The 23,652-nt window shown below is 40.5% G+C and overlaps 1 pseudogene; it reads left to right on the top strand.

Moving 5' to 3' along the window:
* Positions 1-2,068, top strand: LOC101420317 (stress-70 protein, mitochondrial-like; annotated as a pseudogene).
* Positions 2,069-23,652: the final 21,584 nt, after the last annotated feature.

Here is a 23,652-nt window from a genome sequence, read left to right as displayed (position 1 = left end):
ATGCACCTCCTGATGGTCAGAGTGCCTTTTTGCTGCCTGGTATTTCTATCATCTAGCCACCATGATAAGGGCCAGCCAAGTCACCTGTCTAGCCTGCCCACCACCAGGATGGCTGGAATGGCCTTAGTTATGAGGCTTTTAGAATTATTTCAAGGCAGGACTATGCATCAGAAGCAATTGAGAGAGCCGTTCTTGGTATTGATTTGGGTACTACCAATTCCTGTGTGGCAGTTATGGAAGGTAAACAAGCAAAAGTGTTGGAGAATGATGAAAGTGCCAGAACCACCCCTTCAGTTGTGGCCTTTAGAGCAGATGGTGAATAACTGGTAGCTGTGTCAGCCAAGCAAGAAGCTGCCACTGACCCAAACAACATATTCTATGCCATCAAGCATCTTTTTGGCTGATGATTTGCTGACCCTGAAGTACAGAAAGATATTAAACACGTTCCCTTTAAAATTGTCTGTGCCTCCAATGGCAATGCCTGGGTTGAAGCTCATGGAAATTTCTATTCTCCAAGGCAGACGGGAGCATATGTGTTGATAAAGATGAAGGATACTGCAGAAAATTACTTGGGGCATACAGAAAAAAAAAAAAAAAAAAAAAAGCTGTGATCACAGTTCCAACTTACTTCAATGACTCTCACAGACAGGCCACTAAGGATACAGGTCAGATATCTGGACTAACTGTGCTTTGAGTGATTAATGAACCCATAGCTGCTGCTCTGACCTGTGGTCTAGACAAATCAGAAGATAAAATCATTGTTGTATAAGATTTAGGTGGTGGAACTTGCCATATTTCTATACTTGAAATTCATAAAGGAGTGTTTGAGGTAAAATCCACCAGTGGAGATACTTTCTTAGGTGGTGAAGACTTTGACCAGGCCTTGCTACAACACATTGTGAAGGAATTCAAGAGGAAGACAGGGATCGATTTGCCCAAAGACAACATGGAATGTCAAAGGGTGTGGGAGGCTGCCGAGAAGGCCAAGTGTGAACTCTTCTCATCTGTGCAGACTGACATCAAATTGCCTTATCTTACAATGGATGCTTCTGGACCCAAGTATTTGAGCATAAGGCTGACTTGGACTCAATGTGAAGGGACTGTCACTGATCTAACCAGGAGGACTATTGCCCTATGCCAAAAAGCCATGAAGATGAAGAAGTTGGCAAGAGCAACCAAGAAGAAGCGATTCTTGTTGGTGGCATGACTAGCATGTCAGCAGATAGTGCAAGATCCTTTTGGCCAAGGCTCAAGTAAAGCCATCAATCTTGATGAGGGTGTGGCCATCAGAGCTGCCATTCAGGGAGATGCGTTGACTGGTGATGTCACAGATGTATTGCTCCTGGATGCTACTGTCCTGTCTCTGGGCATTGAGACTCTGGAAGCCATCTTTACTGAATTTATTAATAGAACACCACTATTCCAACAAAGAAGAGGCAGATGTTCTCTGCAGCTGCTGATGGACAGACTCAAGTGGAGAGTAAAGTAGGTCAAGGTGACAGAGAGATGGCTGGAGACAACACACTTCTTGGACAATTTACTTTGACTGGAATTCCCCCAGCCCCTAGTGGAGTCCCTCAGATTGCACTTACATTTGACACTGACACCAATGGGATGGTATATGTTTCTGCCAAAGAAAAGGGCACAGAATGTGAGCAGTAGATTGTGATCCATCTGATGGGTTAAGCAAAGATAATATTGAAATTATGGTTAAAAATGCAGAGAAGTATACTTAGGAAGGCAAATGAAAGAAGGAACAAATTGAAATGGTTAATATGGCCAAAGGAATCATAACACAGAAACTAAAATGGAAGAAGTCAAGAATCAATTGCCTGCAGATGAATGCAACAAGCTAAGAGAAGAGATTTCCAAGACAAGGGAGCTCCTGGCTCGAAAAGATAGTGAAACAGGAGAAAACATAAGATTGGCAGAATCTTCCCTTCAGCAGGCATCATTGAAGTTCTTCAAAATGGCATGCAAAAAGATGGCATCTGAGCAAGAAGTCGCTGGAGATTCTGGCTCTGGGGAACAAAAAAAGGAAAATCAAAAGAAGGAGAAACAGAGATAGTTGCAGTAAACTTTGGAGCAGAAAGAACATTTTATTTATTTATTTTTAAATTATTTATTTCTCCCTATCCCTTGCTGTTTTTCATTTGCTGTGTCTGTTCGTCTTTCTTGTTTCTTTTAGGAGGCACCAGGAGCCAAACCTGGGGCCTCTGATGTGGGGACTAATCACTTGAGCCACCTCCACTCCCTAGAAGAATATATTATGATGCTTGGGAGTGAAAGGACTTCATGAGCAGAAATGGGCAAACTTTCAGTCTTATTGTATTATTGCAGTATTCTATATATAATTTCCTTAATGTGTAAATTTAGTGGCCTTTAGCTAATGAACATTGAATGAAAAATAATTCGACAGTACAAAGTTCACAATATTTTGTCCCATTTTCTGCACGTAAAAGTGGGGAGGCTGAGAAGCGAACTTGGCCCAATGGATAGGGCGTCTGCCTACCACATGGGAGGTCCGTGGTTCAAACCCTGGGCCTCCTTGACCCGTGTGGAGCTGGCCCATGTGCAATGCTGATGAGTGCAAGGAGTGCCCTGTCACTCAGGGGTGTCCCCCGCGTAGGGGAGCCCCACGTGCAAGGAGTGCGCCCCATAAGAATAGTCACCCAGTGAGTAAGAAAGTACAGCCTGCCCAAGAATGGCGCTGCACACACGGAGAGCTGACACAAAAAGAACACGCAACAAAAAGAAACACAGATCCCTGGTGCCACTGATAAGGATAGAAGTGGTCACAGCAGACAACGCAGCGGGGGGGATGGGGGTGGGAGAGAAATAAATAAATAAATCATCTTAAAAAAAGAAGTGGAGAGGCCAATTTATTTATTTAATTTTCTTCTTTATTTTCTTTTAATGATACATTAAAAAAAATATGAGATCCCCATTATACCCCCTATCCCCCTCACCCCACTCCTTCCACATCAACAACCTCTTCTATCATTGTGGCAAATTTACTGCACCTGGTGAATATATTTTGGAGCACTGCTACACCATATGGACAGTGGTCTACATTGTAGTCTACACTGTCCCCCAGTCCACGCAGTGGGCCATGGCAGGACACACAATGTCCAGCATCTGTCCCTGCAGCACCACCCAGGACAACTCCAAATCCTGAAAACGCCCCCGCATCATATCTCTTCTTCCCTCTTTCTACCATCAGCAGCTACCATGACCACTTTCTCCACATCAATACTACAATTTCTTCCATTACTAATCACGATAGTTCCCCAGCAGAACATGAGTAAGTCCACTCTAATCCATACTCTATTCCTCCATCCTGTGGACCCTGGGATGGTTATGTCCAGTCCCCCTTTACATCAAGAGTGGGCTTAGATTCCACATGGATGATGGATGCAATTCTCCTGCTTGCCGTTGTAGGCACTCTTTGCTCCCTGGTGTGGTGATTGACCTTTTTCTCCTCCCTGTTAGCTGGCCAGGGCAAGTCCAATAAACCAGAGGGTAGGAGTTGCAAGTCTGCTGAGGCTCAAGGCCTGGCTGTCACATGGGTAGTTCAGAGATTCAGGTCTCCTGAGTATACACCAACCCCAACACCAACCACAGGTCTGGTAAAAGTAACAGAAGGTGCATGTGTAGAAAGGTCATATTTGAGTCCAACTCCATCACACTCAGGAACACAAACTCCAAAGTCGGGCCAACTGACATAGCATGGAACTCCAGAGTCATCTGCCATGACCATGGGTCTCTGTAGGCCTCAGGAGAACCAGTACCTGGGTTTCTATCTACTTTGGCTGTCTCTGGTACCCTGCTGAGGTGTGAGTAAGCGTTACCCTCTGATGACCTCCTGACTCATTTTTGGAGACTCATAACCATATAAACTCATTTGTCCTTTCCATTTCCCACTTTTGTCCAAAGTCAAAAAGCAATTTTTAACACCTGATATTACATGTAGGCTGAGATATATTGCTGGTCCAAGCTAACCCTTTTATTCAAGGTCTTCTTCTAGTTCTATCATCAGCTGGTGCTTGGTAGTAATCCCTTGGCACCAGGGAGGATCATCTCCAGAAGTCATGTCCCACACTAGGGGGAAGGTAATGTATTTACATGCTGAGAGTGGCCACATTTGAGCAACATGGAGGCTCTCAGGAGGTAACTCTTAGACACTCTGCAGCTCTAGGCCTAGTTCATATTTCAGGCAACACAGGCTCATAATCGTAGCCATCAGTATCAAGGGCTCATTGTTGAACCAACCGTCTTTATTGGTCTTTGCCATTGCACTTGGGGGATTGTTGCTGTTCCATTGGGGAATGTGATAGAGCTCCCCTGGTTAGGAACTCAGCACTCCTTCAGTTGTCATTTTTAACTGAAACCACTATGAAAATATCCAGACATTTTTATGTGCCCTGTATACATGTCTTGGAGAACTCTCTCCCAACCATGTGCCCCTATCGATAACACCCCACACCAGTGTTCCTCCCCTGAGGCCAATTTATTGATCATTATAAAGACTTAAAATTGTTTCGTGCTGAAGTGGCCATATTTTTAAGGGTTGAAACACATCACACACAATGATGAAGGTGGTCAGTCGTAGAACTGAAGTGAGACCCTTTGGGAGTGAGATCCTTCTAGTTAGCTGACTACTGTTGTCCTGTGTGGACCATGGCATCTTTCTATTGAGGCCATGCAAAACAAGCCAGCCATGCTTTGTTGAGAAGCTCGATCTATAGACCTAACTATGTGTTAGGTACATCTTTTAAAATGAGATAATAATGAGGCTCTCTAACTTTCCTAAGGCATACTTTTCTAGCTGTCCTTATGGCCTATGTGTCTGGTACCTACATCCTCAATCCATTCTGGAGTAAAAAAAAAAATACGAAAAGCAAAAAACCTAATTCACTTTCCTAACCTTCTGCCTCAGCCGCTATAGTTTGGTAGTCCCCTGAGAAATGGAGATAGCCCTTGAAGAAAGTTGTCACCTCACCTGTCCTCTGTGTGATTGGGCCAGAGGGAGGTAGTACCAACAGGAAACACTGTTTGAGATTTCATATTTGTTTAGTTCCTTGGGAATGGATATCTACCTTAAAATACTTTATTTTGAATTAAAGTCACTCTTTTTATACCTGTTTAGCAGATTAATCAGTTGAGACCCATGGAGTCCAGTTTCACAATAATATTACCTTCAAGTTGTTTCAAATTTTAAACCCCAGAAGGTTCTTACATAATTTAATTTTTATCATCACAGTATTTTTGAGAACTGAGTAGGGCAGTGAGAACCCTGATCTGATTTTCTAATTTTCTATTTGGCATCAATTACATATTACCTAAGAGTGGTCAAAATTTCCCATGTTTAATATGCTATCTGAATATACACACACACACATTAACATTTATCATAGACTGAAGCAAGTTTGCTGCACTTTGAATTGAAAAAATAACATTCTTCAGGCATTTACTATCTGCAAAATGCTCTGTGCATATTATTTCATGTAATCCTCATAACAGTCTGTAAGTAGATGCCATTATTATCCCAGCTGACATCAAGGAACATGTGACAAGAAGGTAAAGAAACTGTATTTATGATATAGTAAGTTTATTGCATGGACAATCTCTCATGCTGCAAACCCTACACCCTGTAGAAAATGAAAGTTAATGATTGAGACTTTAGATACCAGAATAACTTTTCTGTTATTCCCTTTATTGTCTTCCTAGACCGGATGATATATGCAACAAATGTCTCTTTTAATTTTATTGATTTGTTTATATCAACAATTTGCTTTCCTTTTAATGAGTCTCACTTTTCTTTAGAATCTAATGGTTCGACATTGGAATTCACATCTTGGGAAATTAAATTGAAATATGATATATGTCTTGGCCCATGAGGGAGAGTGGGAATCCTTAGTGTTGGAACACAGAAAATTCAGGAGAAGTTGCTCTAATGAAAGCTTAATTTCATAACGATATTAAACATCAATGAACAATTGGTCATTTGTATATATACCCCACACATCTGTCTTTAGGTCTTTCTGGAAATTTTTTCACACTGTTTCTTTTCAAGGGTATAGGTAGGTGGTTACAGAATTTATTGTCCAGACCAGGACAGTGAAAAAGGAGATGGTAATCTTTGCACTAGGACAATAAGCTGGATGGTCATAGCCAAACCTTGGATTGGTTTCTACAGCAAATCCTTCAGGAAGCTATCTCGGAAAGTCCTATCTAGAAGCCTGGCATCATGGGAGTTCGCCTGGTCAGGGGAGCAGCTGTTTTCTAGATGCCTTGGGATTGAGCTACATGGCCTGTACCCAGCAGGTTAGGGATAGTCAGGGCCACTACCTGTGGTTGTACAGGTTGTGTAGACTGTATACTGCACATAAAGAGTGCCCTGATGAAGGCGGAATAGGTGCTGAAATCTAGTCTACTTACCCAGCCATGTGCCTAGGTGAGGGGCTGCTTCTGTCCTGAGCAGACGCTCACACACAGGTACCATAGAGGCAGGTGGAATCCTGGAGTATGATAAAACTCCTTCCTTTGTCTAACTTTTCCTAAGTGTTGACTCTATATTCCTTACTTGTTTGTTTGTTTGTTTTTCGACTGGATACATATAATTTTTTTTTAATCATACAATATGTTACACAATATATTTGGGTCATAGTAACATGATCATTCAGTATTTGTCCTTTTGTGTCTGGCTTGCTTCACTCAACATAATGTCCTCCAGGTTCATCCATGTTGTCATATACTTTATGACTTCATTTCTTCATATAGCTGTATAATATTCCATTGTGTGAATATACTATTGAACCCTTATTGGACATGTGATTTCCAAGTATTTTTTCCCATTGAAGTGACTGAATTTTCACTCTTTTGGCAAAGTCCTGTGAGGTGCAAAAGTATTTAATTTTGAGGAGGCCCTTTTTATCTATTTTTTCTTTTGTTGTACATGCTTTGGATGTAAGATTTAAGAAACCACCAACTACCACAAGTTCTTTAAGATGTTTCCCGGCATTTTCTTCTAGTAGTTTTATGGCCCTTGCTTTTATATTTAGGTCTTTGATTCATTTTGAATTGATTCTTGTATAGGAGTGAGATAGGGGTCCTCTTTCATTCTTTTGGTTCTAGATATCCAGTTCTCCCAGCACCATTTGTTGAAGAGACTGTTTTGTCCCATTAACATGGACTTGTAGGTTTGTCAAAAACCAGTTGACCATATAGGTGAGGGTTTATTTCTGGATTCTCAATTCTATTCCATTAATTGATATATCTATCTTTATGCCAGGACCATGCTGTTTTGAACGCTGTAGCTTTGTAATATGTTTCAAGGTCAGGCAGTGAAATTCCTCCCACATTGCTCTTCTTTTTTAGAATGCTTTTGGGTATTTGAGGACACTTACCCTTCCAAATGAATTTGATAATTGTCTTTTCTATTTCTGTAAAGGAGGCTGTTGGAATTTTGATTGGTATTGCATTGAATATATAAATCAGCTTGGGTAAGATTGACATCTTTACGATATTTAGTCTTCTAATCCATGAACACAGAAAGTCTTTCCATTTGTTTAGCTCTTCATTGATTTCTTTTAGCACTGTTTTGTAGTTTTCTGCATATAGGTCCTACACTTCTTTGGTTAAATTGATTCCTGGGTATTTGAGTCTTTTTGTTGTTATTGTAAATGAAATTTTCTCCCTGATTTCCTCCTGAGATTGTTCAATACTAGTGTACAAAAACATTACTGATTTTTGCATGTTGATCTTGTATCCTGCCACTTCGCTGAACTCATTTTATTAGCTCAAGTAGCTTTATCATGGATAGTAAATACAGGATCATGTCATCTGCAAACAGTGAGGGATTTACTTCCTCTTTTCTTGTTTGGATGCCTTTAGTTTGTTTTTCTTGTCTAATTGCACTAGCTAGAACTTCTAGCACAATATTGAATAATAATTTTGACAGTAGGCATCCTTGTCTTGTTCTGGATCTTAGAGGTAAAGCTTTCAACCTTTCCCCACTGAGTACATATATGCCTATTATCAGATTGGGGAATTTTCCCTCTATTCTTATCTTTGGATGCATTTTTATTAAAAAAGGATGCTGGATTTTGTTGAATGCCTTTTCTGCATCTATTGAGATGATCATGTGGTTTTTTTTCCTTCTATTTGCTAATGTGGTGTATTATGTTGATTGATTTTCTTGTTGATCCAGCCTTGCATACCAGGAATAAATCCCACTTGTCTGTGCTGTAAAAGTCTTTCAATATGCTGTGGATTTGTTTTACAAGTATTTTGTTAAGAATTTTTGCAACTATGTTCATTAGAGAGATCAGTCTGAAATTTTCTTTTCTTGTAGTATCTTTATCTGGCTTTGGTATTAGGTTGATGTTGACTTCATAAAGTGTGTTGGGTAATTTTCCCTCCTCTTCAATTTTTCAGAAGACAGGATTAGTGTTAACTCTTTTTGAAATGCTTGGTAGAATTCACCTGTGAAGACAACTGGTCCTGGACTTTTCTTTATTGGGAGATTTTTGATGATGGAATCAATCTCCATAAATGTTATTGGATTGTTAAGTTCTCATATTTCTTGCAGTTGTCAGTGTAGATTGTTTGCATATTTCTTGGAATTTGTCCATTTCATCTAGGTGTCTAGTTGGCATACAGTTTCTCATAATATCCTCTTATGATCCTTTTTATTTCTGTGGGGTCAGTTGTAACTTCCCCCCTTTCATTTCTGATTGTATTTATTTTCATCTTCTCTCTTTTTTTCTTTGTTAGTCTTGCTAGGGGTTTGTCTATTTTATTGATCTCTCAAAGAACCAGCTTTTGGTTTTGTTGATTTTCTCTGTTGTTTTTTGTTCTCAATCTCATGTATTTCTGCTCTAATCTTCATTATTTCTTTACTTCTGCTTGTTTTGGGATTGGTTTGCTGTTCTTTTTCTAGTTTCTCTAGTTGTTTATTTAAATCTTTGAATTTAGCTCTCTCTTCTTTTTTAATATAGGCATTTAGGGCTGTAAATTTCCCTCTCACAACTGCATTCACTATATCCCATAAGTTTTGTTAAATTGTGTTCTCCTTTTCATTTGTCTCAATATATTTACTGATTTTACTTTCAATTTTACTTTCAATTACTTCTTTGACCAACTGATTATTTAGGAGTGTGTTATTCAGCCTATACACATTAGCAAATTTACTTTCTTCCAATTAATTTCCAGTTTCGTTCCATTATGATCTGAGAAAGTTCTTTGTATAATTTCAATCTTTTAATATTTATTGAGAGCTGCACTGTGCCCTAACATGTGGTCTATCCTGGCGAAAGATCCATGGGCACTTGAGAAGAATGTATCACCTTCTAAATTTGGATGCAATGTTCTGTATATGTTTGTTAGGTGTAACTCGTTTATCACGTTGCTCAAGTTCTCTGTTTCCTTGTTGATCTTCTGTCTAGTTGTTCTATATGATGATGTGAGTGGTGTATTGAAGTTCCCAATATTATTGTAGAGATATCTAATTCTCCCTTCAGTTTTGCCAGAGTTTGTCTCACATATTTTGGGGCACCCTGGTTAGGTACATAAATATTTAGGACTATTATTTCTTCCTGGTGGACTGTCCCTTTTATTAATAGATAATGGCCTTCTCTTTCTCTTATAACTTTTTTGCATTTAAAGTCTGTTTTGTCTGATATTGGTATAGCTACTCCTGTGCTTTTTTGGTTACTATTTGCATGGAATATCTTTTTCTAACCTTTCACTTTCATCCAGTTTGTTTCCCTGGGTCTAAAGTGAATTTCTTGTAAGCAGGGTATGGATGGCTCATGATTTTTTAATCCATTCTGTCAGCCTGTATCTTTTGATTGGGCTGTTTAATCCATTCACATTCAATGATATTCCTATAAATGCATTATTTACTTCCACCATTTTGTTCTTTGGTTTTCATATGTTGTATCATATTTTTGTCTGTCTTTTTACTCTTTTGGTTATCCTTTTTCTATTCTTTCTTCTATACTCTCCTCCAGACCTCTCTCTCCTGTCTTTTTATTTCAGGTTTCAAGGTTTTACTATTCCTGCAAAGGTGTATTCTTTTTTTTGCAAACTTTCTTAGTTTCGGTTTCTTTGTGAATATTTTATACTCACCTTCATATTTGAAGTACAATTTTTCTGGATAAAGAATTCTTGGCTGGCAGTTTTTCTCTTTCAGTACCCTAATTATATCATTCCACTGTCTTCTCACCTCCATGGTTTCTGAAGAGAAATCTGGCTAAGTCGTACCGGTCCCTTGTATGTGATGGGTTGCTTCTCCTTTGCTACTCTGAGTATTTTCTCTTTATCATTGACATTTGGCATTTTGAGTAGTATGTGTCGTGGAGTAGGTCTATTTGGATTTATTCTGATTACTTCTCTTTCTTGAGATTTGGGAAATTTTCAGTTATAATTTCTTCAAATACTCTTTCTACCCATTTTCCCTTTTCTTCTCCTTCTGGAACCCTCATGACACATATGTTGTTGTGTTTCATGTTGTCATTCAACTCTCTGAGCCTTTGTTCAATTTTTTCCATTCTTTTCTCTCTTCAATTTCAGTTGTTCTGTATCACTTAGTCTTTCTTCTGTCGTCTTGAGTCTGCTGTTGTATGCCTCTAATGTGTTTTTGATCTCACCTATAGTGTCTTTCATTCCCATGAGCTCTGCTACTTTTCTATTCAGGATTTCAAATTCTTCTTTACACTTGCTCAATGTCTTCTCTTTTTTTGAAGATTTATTCTTTATTTATTTCTCTCCACCCCCCCCCCAGTTGTCTGCTTTCTGTGTCCATTTGCTAAGTTTTCTTCCACTTGTATTCTTGTCAGTGGCACCAGGCATCTATGTCTCTTTTTGTTGCATCATCTTGCTGCATCAGCTCTCCATGTGTGCGGCACCACTCCTGGGCAGGCTGCACTTTTTTTTGCGCAGGGTGGCTCTCCTTATGGGGCACACACCTTGTGTGTGTGGCTTCTCTATGTGGGGGTCACTCCTGCATGGCACAGCACTCCTTGTGCACATTGGTACTGCATGTGGGCCAGCTCACCACATGGGTCAGGAGGGCCTGGGTTTGAACACTGGACCTTCCATGTGGTAGGCAGAGGCTCTATCAGTTGAGCCAAATCCACTTCCCTCAATGTCTTCTTGATGTTATTTATCTCTTTAGCCATATTGTCTTTCAACTCATTAATTTGATTTTGAAATTTGTGTGCATCTTGCTAATTAGTTCTCTCAAATACTGTGTCTCTTCTGGGGCCTTGATATATTACTTTTTTGGGGCCATGTCTTCCATTTTCTTAGTATGGCTTTTAAGTTTTTGCTGATGTCGAGGCATCTGATTAGGATATAGTTTACTCAGATATTCAATATCTTTCTCTTCTGTAGGGATTTAGTAGCAGGAGGCTGTGTGTTATCACTGCTCTTTGTTATCAGGATTGTCCCTGCTGGTTGCTCAAAACTGGGCTCTGGCCCCTGTAACTGGTTGCAGAGCTGCTTCCTAGGGCCTTGGGAAGCAAAGCTATGAAGGCTGGAAAAAGCCTCTCTTAAGTATTTTTAATTTTCTCATGTACACTTCCTTGATCTGCCAGCAGATGGAGCTCTTTGGCAGGTCTCAGTTCAGTGTCTGGTCAGACTATTTACTGCAACACAGAGCAGATCAATGTGACAGAGCTTCCTGACTAGAGGCTGAGAACCTTGCAGTTCATACTTTCTCAGAGACAGTTCTCCAGCCTTCTCTGGCAGCCCCCTCTCTTTTCCCAGGTAGGAAATACCTCCACTTCCCTCTGAGTACTCAACAATCAGTCTCAGTTAGTAGAGAAGGAGGTTGAGAGGTTGTATATCTTTAGCCCCTTGCGGGATCCCAAGGCAAACAATGGTACAGCCCCACATGGCCTGGAAGGGCTCATGGGACACAGCAGACCAAATTTGTGAGTCAAAATCTGAGTCAGTCTTAGGTTGTGTCCCTCTCTCTCCCCTTTCCTGAGGGTGGTGGACCCCTGGAGCCCCCTTTGTTTGTAGCCTAAGGCCCAGAGACCTGAGAATTCTAAAGGAGGAGGGTGCTGGCAGCAGCAGCTGCTGGTTTCAACTCACAGTTCTGCCATCGTTATTCCCCTCCTTTGTCCCTTTGTCCTCCGGGTGGTGTCCAGGCTTTACCTGGTGTCCTAAGCCCTAGAAGATCTTTTTCCAGGATGTTTTCAGCCTATCCTCCAGTTATTTTTCTGGAGAAGAGAGTCCCATGTCTCTCCCATCCACCATCTTCCCAGGAGTCTGCTTCATTTTATGATTATCATTTTTAACAAAAAGATTTATTTATTTCAAACTACCTCCCCCCTTGTTGTTTGCACTCACTGTCTGCTCTCTTTCTGTTAATTGTGTGCTTTCTGTGTCTGCTTGTCTTCTTTTAGGAGGCACCAGGATCCAAACCCAGGACCTCCCATATGGGAGGGAGGCATCCAACCACTTGAGCCACATCTGCTCCCTGCTTATTATATTTCTCATTGTGTCATCTCTTTGTGTCATCTTGTTGCATTGCTTGCTGTGCCAGCCCATCACATCAGCTCACTGTCTTCACTTGTCTTTTTTAGGAGGCACTGGGAAATGAACCCAGGACCTCCCATGTGGGAGGCGGGTGCCCAACTGCTTGAGCTACATCTGCTCCTCTGGTTACCTTTTTAATAGTCTTGTCAGAAATTGTGCCTCTATATTTTAAAAATAATCCAATTGGAATTCCCCACATAACAGAAAATTTTAGATAATTGAAACCTGAGGTTCCCAAATGCACAAAAGTATGCTGAAAGGTTTTATTTTCCTCTCAGCTTGGCCCTTCCCTAAGACTTTTCAAAGTCTGGTGCTCAGGGAGGATAAATCCTTGTGCCTAAACTGACCATATATTAAAGGGCTGTATTTCTTTTCTTCTGTAAGTTATGCCATGTACAGCAAAGGTATCTCCCTTACTGCCAAGACTTCTTCAGAGTGAAACTTAGAGGACTATTACCTTTCACAAAACTTTTTAACATACTCCCTGCCCTTGCACAAGAAATGACTCTCTGGAGCAATTAACATTGGACCATAAACCCAAAGAACAATGAGTATTTCAAACACAAATTGCTTTTGGTAATCATAGTCCTATTCTGGGCATGAAGATATTCATGTAGGAAATTAACAGAGAATTTTAATAAAAAGTCTTTGGATAAAGAAATTGGATGAGGAATGCCAGTTTGTCTTTTAAGTTGCTTGAGCAGATCTGTCATAACAGACATTGCCCCAGATTGTGGAACCCTTTCCTTCTAACATCTTTTAATGGTAGTAGAACTTACAATGCCATAATTTCCTTTCATTTTTGACAGTGTTATACTATCTTTATATACTTATACTGACAGCATTTCATCTTGACATCATTAGATCATCTCACTTGACTTTTGCATGGCGCACATCATTACATTACTGTGATGGCGCCATACAATTGCCAGTGAAATGAATAGGATATTAATGTGATTACTGAAAAAAATTTAGCACATACAGATATAGCATTCTGCATTTGAAAGCATTATATAGCTATTAATTACTCTGCCCAACACTTATGGGATCCGGTGAAACTGTTCTTGTTTTACAAGGTGGGGTAATGAGAGGGAGAGATTTAGACAATATTACAAGACCAGGCAATGGCTGAACTTTTCTTAAATTCTTTGACTTTTTTAGGTCAAAGGGTATAATGATTTATAGTGACTAATCACTGTATTAAAAGACCAAATGTGAGAAAAAGTCCACTAATTTAGAAGTTCCACTTTTCCTATTTTTCGTTTACATGATTATCACGGTAATTCTTTTAGAGTTTGTGAGTGTTGGATAGGTAATCTGGAATTATTTAAAGCCTCTATCCTAACAAAATGGAATTGATTTGGTGTGAGAAACATTATTCAACTTTTAACCACTACTCAGGAAATGATCTGATAAAAGGATGATATAGAAACAACTTTAGAACTGCAGAAATCTTGATAATTGAAAAGCCTCAATATTTTCCTCAATATTTTCATCTAGATGACACCTTACCAGTGACATCCTAGACTTGGGAGATTCGGTGTTGTCCAGGTTGGAGAGGATGGCCTGACTATCCATTCTAAATACAACAACTCACCCTGATTTTCACTTTTAAGGAGATGAAATAAATTAGTTATACATATTAGTCAATAATTTTGTAACTTTTCTGAGTCTTAGTTTTATCATTTGTAAAATTGTGAGGAAAATATTTTTTATAAAGTTTACCTACCATGAAGGTAAACTGATATGACAGATGTAAAACTCTTAACTCAGTGTTTGGGCATAGTAGACAGTCAGTGAAGATGAACAATCACTATAACTCAAGAGACCTTGACTGGCCTGGGAACTAGGGTGGAAACTTTAGTGGCTTGGGAGCAAAACTTCTCAGGGGACATTTCTTCACTCTTGGCCCTCCTTCTGCTAGGTTTCCATTGCCTGACTAGGGCAATATTCCAGAGCCTGGGGATTATTATTTTACTTGGACACAATCTGCAATGATTCAGCAGTGAAAGGAAGTGGAGCCAACGGATAGAGTCTGTGGATGGATTGGAACCAGTTTGCCTAACTTTTACTAATGTTATTTTACCAAACCTTTCCCACCCACCTGCAAAAGGAAGAAACAAAATGAGAAGAATACAAGTTTTCACTTTAATTGCATAAAATCATAGCTCTTGGAAAGACACATTTGTCTGTATATGTTAATCTATTTACAGCAGTACCTATTTTGTGACAAGTATATTTTTAATGAAATGAGTTTTTGAGATCAGGAAGATTGTATATTTTTAATCTTATATACAACTTTCAGTGTTTTCTTATACCTTTGAAAAATTTGCTCTTTTCTCTTCACTCCCAGCCATACTACTTTATTCTAAGCTCTCCTCATCTAATGCCCTGCTATTGCAATAGCCTCCAATGGGTCTTTCTACCTTTGGTCTTTCCATGCTATACTTCATCCACCTCACCCCACCAGTAATTGCTCTTTTTTCCCTATGAGATCAAATTTGAAGTCCATGTTGGGGCTTCCAGAATCTGGCTCCACTCCTACCAATCCAGTCTATTTCCTTCTCCTTTGAGTTCCCAAAATAAATCCATTACTTCAGTCAAGCTGATATCCTCCTTGTCTCTCAACATACCCTACACTTTTCCATCTCAGCATCTTGGATTACTCTGCTCCTATATCAGGGTTTGGGGTAGGATGAAGAAGTCATTCTAGATGTTTTAGGCAGCAAGAGACTTAATACAGGGACCCGGATGCTTACGAAAGTGTGAGAAGGGCTGGTGGAAGGGTTTAGGTGGGGCCTCTAGGAATGACTCCTGGAGCACTATGGAGACAGCTACCAGAAATATTCAGTTCAAGAGCACACTGCTCTAGCAAGGATCCAGGCATCAGAAGCTGCTGCCACTACCGTTAATGCAATTGACTCTCAACCAAGGAAGATGGAGGAAAAAAACACTCGAGTGCTTTTAGGAAAAAGACCCTTCTATTTCCTTACCTTGTGGCTAGCAGAAATGAGCCAAAAGGGGTATAAAATAGGCCCATGCTTCAGTTCTGCCTTCTACATCTCATACAATGCATGTCATTGCAGCCAGAATCCTAGTTGCAAAGAAGTCTTGGTTGTCCAGGAAGGGAACTAGAAAGGAAGTGGATGGAGGTTGAAGAGCTAGTCTGTGATTTCACTACAAGTCCCTGCTCACCTCCCCTGGGGCTGCTCTTTTCCTTCTCTGCCTTGCAAAATTTTATTTACCCATTTCAAAGTTCTGTTCAAATGGCCCCTTCTCCACTTAAATCACAAGATTTACTCAAACTGGAATAGACCTCAGAATTCTCCTTACCACAGTACTCCAGGAAGTCTGAATCAACTGATAGGCCATGATGCTTCAGATGAATCCTGTTTGCCATCCCTGTTGCCTGTGCTGCTGGCATCTGGATAGTCTTGGATTGTGTTGGATTGCAGTTATGACTTAACTGTTCCCTAATCTCAAAGCATGGTGGTCTGCAAGAAGGATACCTCTGGATATTTTGGGAAAAATCAGCAGTCCCTGAATCACAGATTTTAGATCTGGAAAGGACTTCAGGAGATCACTGGACATTAGTCTTTGTCTATATGCAGGGAAGTTTTTATACTGGATTTAAAAGTGAATAAGGAAGTGGACTTGGCTCAGTGGGGAAGCGGACTTGGCCCAGTGGATAGGGCGGCCATCTACCACATGGGAGGTCCGCAGTTCAAACCCTGGGCCTCCTTGACCCGTGTAGAGCTGGCCCATGCGCAGTGCTGATGTGCGCAAGGAGTGCCCTGCCACGCAGGGGTGTCCCCCGCGTAGGGGAGCCCCACATACAAGGAGTGCACCCCATAAGGAGAGCCACCCAGTGCGAAAGAAAGTGCAGCCCGCCCAGGAATGGCGCTGCACACATGGAGATCTGACGCAGCAAGATGACGTAACAAAAAGAGACACAGATTCGGGTGCCACTGACAACAACAGAAGCAGACAAAAAAAAAAAAAAGAACACGCAGCAAATGGACACAGAGAACAGACAATTGGGGCAGGGGTGGGGGGGGTGGGAAGGGGAGATAAATAAAATAAGTAAATTAAAAAATCTTAAAAAAAGAAAGTGAATAAGCTGAAGCCCAGAGAAATTAAGTAACTTTCAAAGAGTATACAGATAAGATGTAGAGTTTTATTTACTATTAAAGCATTACTTCAAATAGAATTATAAATGAATCTATGCCTCCCAATTTTTCTGTTATTGACAATTAATCATGATATATAAAACATAACCATAATAATTGATTCTCCTTTCATTATTTTCCTTTCTGCCAGGAAATAATAGCACATGGTAGGAAGAATATCTGGCATAAAATTAGATGTGGTAAAGTTATGTTTTTCTTCCAGGTCCAATTCTGAAAAAAACTGCAATATAGGTGAAATTTATATAAAACAACCTCTCTATCTTTAAGTGCTCCTTTCTCCCTCTCCTAGCATATCCAGGGCTCTTATATGGTCTTCTAGCTGCATAAGATTTCCCTTAGGTAGTTTTTTCCTCTCTGGGAAATTTCTTTATATGCTAGAGCTTTTTCATTTAACATCTGTTCCATTCATCAAGGCTCTATTTACCTCTATAATGCTATTACCCTAACACTGATGAAATGATGAGCATTTTAGGTGTCTTTCTCTTGCCATAATCTACAAATCATTGTCTTCTCTTTATTTACTCTCACCTAGCATATCAGTTTTCTATTACTGCCATGACTAACTATCACAAAGTTAGCGGCTTAAAGTAACACAAAATTTATTATCATACAGTTCTTAAGTCAGAAATCTGGTATGGGTCTCATTGGACAAAAATCAAGACGTTGGCAGGATTGCTGAAGCATCAGTTCCCTGCTCATTGGGTTGTTGACCAAATTCAGTTCCTGATGTCCCAGTTTTCTTGCTGATTGGCCTATGAAGGCCATTCCCAGCTTGTAGAGACCACCACATTCCTTAGTTCCTCGCCCCCTTCCTCCATCTTCAAAGCAAGCAGCAGCCTGTTGTGTCCTTCTCCTGTTGCATCTTTTCAATCCAGTCATCTGCTTCTGTTTCCATTTTTTAATGGCTCGTGGACTATATTGGTCTCCCACCCACTCCACCCCCCTCCCCTGCCCCTGATAATCTAGGATAATCTCATCTTCAGACCATAATTTTAAATCACACCTGCAAAATCTCCTTGTCCATGCAAGTCACAGGTTCTGGAGGGTAAAGGTAGATGTCTTTTGCGGGGGTGGGGGTAGGGGGTGGGGGACGTTATTCCATCTACCACACCTGGCTTCTATCCTGATCCAGTCCTCTCTTATTTCCTGCCTGCCTGCCTTCTTAACACATTACCAGCCTTCTACTACAATATTAATAGGTACTTACAGGTTTTAAGGATACAAAGATGACAAAGGCATGGCACCTGCCCCCAAGTTACTATCTGGTAGTTTTCTCTTACACTTCAGATTTCTTCTTTTTGGTATCAGCCATCTCTCCCACCTCCCCACACATACAGCCTGTCTGTGTCCTGTTCCTTGGATAACTCATTCAGTGCCAAGATTTTCAGCATAATACAAGCTGTGATTCTAATTCTCTTTTTAAAACTCTTTCTTGCTTTCTTGTCACATTGGACATTTCAATTTATCTTATAATTACCTCCAACTCTGTCAGGCTGGAATCCATCATCATGCTTCTGACTTTCTTCTTTCTTCAACGAAGCCAAACTTTCCCAGTTATGAAGGTCAAAATCTTTGCAATCAACCTTGACTACTATTCTCTTGTTTCTGGACAGGGATAATATTGGGGGAGGGGATATTAAACAGATGTATTTAGTCCTTGACAGTCCCTGTTTCCCAGATGCTCTATTCTCTCATACCCAAAGCCAAGCCTGGCCAACTTATATCAGAGAGTTTCCTCCACAGTAAAGGAAAGTCTTACCATCCACCTGTGATGGCTAGGCTACGAGATACTGCCCTAGGGTGGAAAAGTCTAAGCTGAAAAAGGAAGGGAAATGCTATTCTTTCCAGGAGTGTGAGGAAGAGACAGTGAAAATATGGGAAGCAAGTGGTCAGATCATCCTCTCTGCTAAAGCCCTGGAGTGGGGGTGGGCGGGAAAGAGGGGAACCCAGAGTCATTTGCCCCTGAGGCAGAGCTGGTTAGCAGCTTACCAAGCTTGCTTTTTCCTGATAGCCAGTCATATTGCCTCTCTTGGATTCCATTTCAGTTAGGTGGGGTCTCATGACTGAGTTCTAGTCAATAGAATGTGTCAAAGTGTTGAGCCTCATCAATTCCAGGCCAGTTCATTAAAACCTCAATGTATACTCCTGATTCTCTCGAGTCCTATGGAGAACTCTGAGTCCCAAGGGCAAGCATTAACCTTTTCTTGAGCCTTTGGTAGTGTGAGGAAGTCAAGGGACTCTTTTTAGCATGGTGTTTTAAAATGAATTTAAAAAAGCCAAAATATTACAATGATAACCAATTATTTTTGAAATATAGTTAATACAATAGTTAAAAATCAAACCTGTGACATATTACTAGATGTGCTCTTCATTAAATTACAAGATCTATTGGTGGACCTAATAAATACTATAACCCCAAAGTTGTCATGGTAAAATCATACATAGAGATAACCGCTACACCAGTAATATGAAATGAAAATGGCTCTGATTTATGCTGATGACACAGTCACAAGTTCAGAAGACATATTTCAGTTGACAAGGGGCACAGGGGGCAGTTCTGCCCAGATACCTTTGTAAGCTAGACCAGCAAGGATCCAGAAAAAGCACCATCTTCTTATCACCTTCACTGCTCTTAGGACATATAAACCTCTCCCTAATCTTGCCCCATATTCCCAGATATCTTGTTGGTGTGCAGCAGGATGAATGGGAGGGAATCAACCCATAAACCTGAGAGAGACTGAATTACTCAAAAGAGGTACTATTTAAAGCTAAAGAGAATAAAGTAATGCTTTCTGGCAAGTTTAAACTTCCTCACTCTTCATCAGAGAAGGGTTGCATTTGTAATGAAATTTAGATCAGTAAGAGAAACTAAAGAAGTCAGATATGATAGAGGGGAAAATTCCACTAATTTAGAAGGCACATCAAAAACTTGGCCTCTCTGCCCTTTTCTGGGAAGAGTGGGGAGAAAAGGGAAAATGATGTAGGGGAAGCAAAGTATGGAGATAATACGGGTCATGGCTTCCAGCTTGGGGCTGACGCTGCAGATGTGAGGGATGACTGTTAGCTGGATTGAGGAGGAATGGGCTTTTGCTTTGTTTCCAGTTGGAACATCAGAGGATTGTACCATACAAAATGGCCCTATGGCAACACTGAAGGACCAGAAAGAGATGTTGGTATGGATGGTTAAGGAGAAGGCAGGGATAATCTGCCTCAGCTCCCTTGTGATGTGGAGGAGCCCAGACATTCTCACATGCTCCATGGGAGGATGTGAAAGCTTATTACTGTGAGGTCTGTTGTGAGAGTTAGGTGACCCTGCTCATAGACTCAGTCATGGGCAGAAGAAAAATATGATGGAGACTCAACAGAGATTTATAGCAGTGGTGGTAGCCATGATGGAAAAGAGTAAAAAAACAAGGACCACTAGGTGTGGATCAAGTAGAGAATAACCCACAGACCCCTCAGTCATTTCTCAGCAGACCCTAAAGTGAAAAGGTCATGGAACTGCCCAGCCAGACCTCAGCAGAGAGCAATGAGGACTTGGAGGACTATTCACAGCTGCAAGTCTTTCCAAGCCCTTTGCCATATTGTCACATGAGCCTCTCTAACAATGAGCCACCATCTTGGAGAGGAGCAAGAACAAGAGAGATAATCTGGTGGATTAATAAACTCAAAAAGTCACCGAGTTACCTAAGGAAAGTGACTTTAAAGAAAAGAGAATATGACACTTGAAAGTTTAAGCTTTCTTGACCCCAGATTCATACTTAGACTTGAGGAAGATAAGATTGGATATAGAAAATAAAGAAACTGGATTTTTTGCCTTGCACATATGTTTATACATTTGAAGCCCTACTACATTTCTCCTTCTGTGGTAATATTGCTTGCCAAAATGTCCCAAATTCTCCATCTCTGTATCTACTCTCTATGTAACATGAAGTTGCAGTTCCTCCCATCAAGAAGTAGAGTCTACTGGGCTGGATTTGTGATTTGTTTGGGCCAATAATACACACAGGAAGTTACAACATGTCTCTTTGGAGCCTAGGCCTTAAGAGACCTTTTATTGCTTCTGCTCTCTCTCCTGGAGCTCTCCCATCACCATGAGAACAAACCTTGGCTAGTCTGTTGGAGAAGACAGACTGGATGAAGACTCAATTCACCTCAGATGATATCATCTTAGATCAGACCGCCTCCACATGACATAACAGATGACTCATGGGTGAGCCCAATTGGGATCAGCCAAGCCAACTCATAGATTCATGAGAAATAATACAAGGTTGGGTTTTTGGAATGCTTTGTTATGCAGCAATAGCTAATTGATACACTTACAAAATTAGTAATTAAAATTAATAATTAAGCCCTACTGTTTCTTTTTTTATTTTCCTTTTTGGTCACTATGTTACAATAAACACTTTTAGCACTTTCCCTCTCCTGCTTGTAACCCTAAGCCATATCAGGCCTTCTGTGCTTTTCTTTCCTTTTCCATAAGATCTGAGGCTCAAATAACAATGACATCTGACACAACTTACACACTGATTTTTTTCCTGGGATACAGTTTCTTCCCTTTTCTGCAACTCCCCAGTTCTTGACCTTCATGAGTCACTCTGGTAGCTGCTACCCTGGGAAAGACCTGTGAGCAGCCTCCCTCACTGAGGTCAGGGACACAGGTTGCTGGTCTGGCAAGCTCAGTGTGCTGTCTTTCACCTCACTCTTTCAAACCTCCCCTCCTCCCAAGTTTCCAGGGCCCATTCTGCCTTTGGAGGGCAGTTTTCCTGACCTAGTTCACATCTACCCTTAGTTTAAAAGGTCTTTTCATTGACTAAAGCTCATCCCTGATTAATCTGGTCTCCTCATCCTTGATAATCTGGCCAAGGCCATAGCCATTGAAAGGATACCTGCAAGATTAGTTTTCTGGTACTATTTGTCAAGAAGCTTGGAAAAAGGAGAAGATACTAGACTACCGAGTGCAACCGTCAAACTAGTCAGAATGCAGCACAGATTCCTAAATGCTCTCCTAGATTTCCTGAGACTTTATTTGCCTTCTGTAATTGAGAGTCTTAATCCTGTTTTCTGAAGCTTCTCTTCAGACCCAAAGCCACTTTTTCATTTGGAATGCTTTCTCATTTTTTCTCTTTTGAGTTGAACTTCCCATCTTCCCAGTTCAAATTTTGAAATCCACCTTGTTCATCACCATAATTCTTCCTTCCTTTGGGTGCTACCCTTGCCTGTATTGTTTGTGCCATTATTTGGCCCTTCTCATGAACTGTTTCACATTATTAAAAATATTTCAAATAGTTCTTTATTCAGACATTGATATCCATGTCAACATCTATTTATCCTGTACTAGATTCTCTCTTCCCAACTGATCTATACCCACTGTAAAAGAAACCAAACTTTGTGTCTCTTTGATTCTCTTACAGAGCTTTGCACACATTCTTGCTCAACAATTGGTGGATCATTTGTATCTGTGTTGTTCCTGCTAATAGTTAACATAATTTTGACAAGCTTTTCTGAGGAAAATGCTTAACCCAATGTTTCTCAACTCTTTTTCATTATTCACCCCTCCAAAGGAAACTTTTCAGACATGTCTTTCCTAATCTATGCCTCTTCCACACCCAAGAAATTTAATCCACAGATAGCAGTATATCTATTTATGTACTATATATTTTCTTTATCCATAAAAAATAAGATTATTTTTGCCCCTGAGAACCAATTTTTGCCCCTTTGGGGGTGATATCACCCCCACTGAGAATCCATGACTTAACCCAAAGAAGAGATGGACTTTTAACACTCAGCAGCAAGATGGCAGGGATGATATTTGGGCAGTTATTGAGGCATTTCAGAAGACAGCATCATGGAGCTTCTTTTCCTCCACTTCCCCTCTCCCCCCCCACCAAATACTCAAAGGCTTGGCTCTTTTGGGTCTCTGTAATTATTGCCTTTGGTGCTAGTTTGTCTCTTGCATTCACTGGGGAGGGCAAAGTGTGAAAATATCCTCTCTAAAAGGTACCAACTTCTCTAAATCTAATAGTTGTTTGGTTATTAACTTGTTTGCTTATATTTGGGGGAGGGGGTTGGAAATGTACATGCCACAAAGAAATATATAACGCGGTTTCTTCTCTTAAGGTGCATAGGAACTAATTGGAGAGGAAGGATGGCGCGTAGGATAAAGGCTAGAAAAGCTGCTACTAGCCCTTGTGGTGCCTTGCTTAAATGAGGGACAGGCTCCCCTTTCTTGAGGTTCCATGGCCCCTGGCAGCACCTTCTCTGGATACCTTGATGTAGGGAACCACCCAGACACTCTCAAACAGTTAATACCTGTGGGACACACAGATGTAATACAGGAAGTAATCTATTTGCAATAGTTTTTTAATATAATGAAATAGATTATGAGAAGTGCCCTGTGTAGAAACAAGCTCCTTCTCCCGTCCTATTGACGGAGCAGGGTTTGGGTTTGGGAAAGCCAAGCCAAGCTCTTGATTTCACATCCCTTCTCGTTGCTTGGGATGTGGTGTACAACTGGCACAGCTCCCACATTGGAGTGTGGGAGCATCCGGAGAGAAAGCATTTCCAGTGTTAACTCACGACAAGTCATCATGTAGAACATATATCTCTTGGGAGATTTCGCCCAGAGTTTTAGTTGCTTTTTTTTTTTTTTTCTAATCTGGGCTTTCCCTCTGAACTACTAAATTTTAGTTCAGATTAAAACATTTCATCAAACTTCACTACAAATAACCAATTATTAAGTTGAAAAGGGGATTTTTCACAACACTAAACACAAAGTCCCCCCCCCCTCAGGTTACCATTGATCAAAAAGCTCCTCTTTTTTCATAAAGTTTAAACCTGGGATTTCTGCCAGGTTTCTGATTTTCTATTGTTACCACATTTTGGCCTCAAGTGGAAATAACCATCTACA

The sequence above is a fragment of the Dasypus novemcinctus genome, chromosome 5, assembly GCF_030445035.2.
Source record: "Dasypus novemcinctus isolate mDasNov1 chromosome 5, mDasNov1.1.hap2, whole genome shotgun sequence".
Lineage (NCBI taxonomy): Eukaryota > Metazoa > Chordata > Mammalia > Cingulata > Dasypodidae > Dasypus > Dasypus novemcinctus.
Note: the sequence above shows the minus strand (reverse complement) of the source record. Positions and strands in the feature narration are given on the sequence as shown.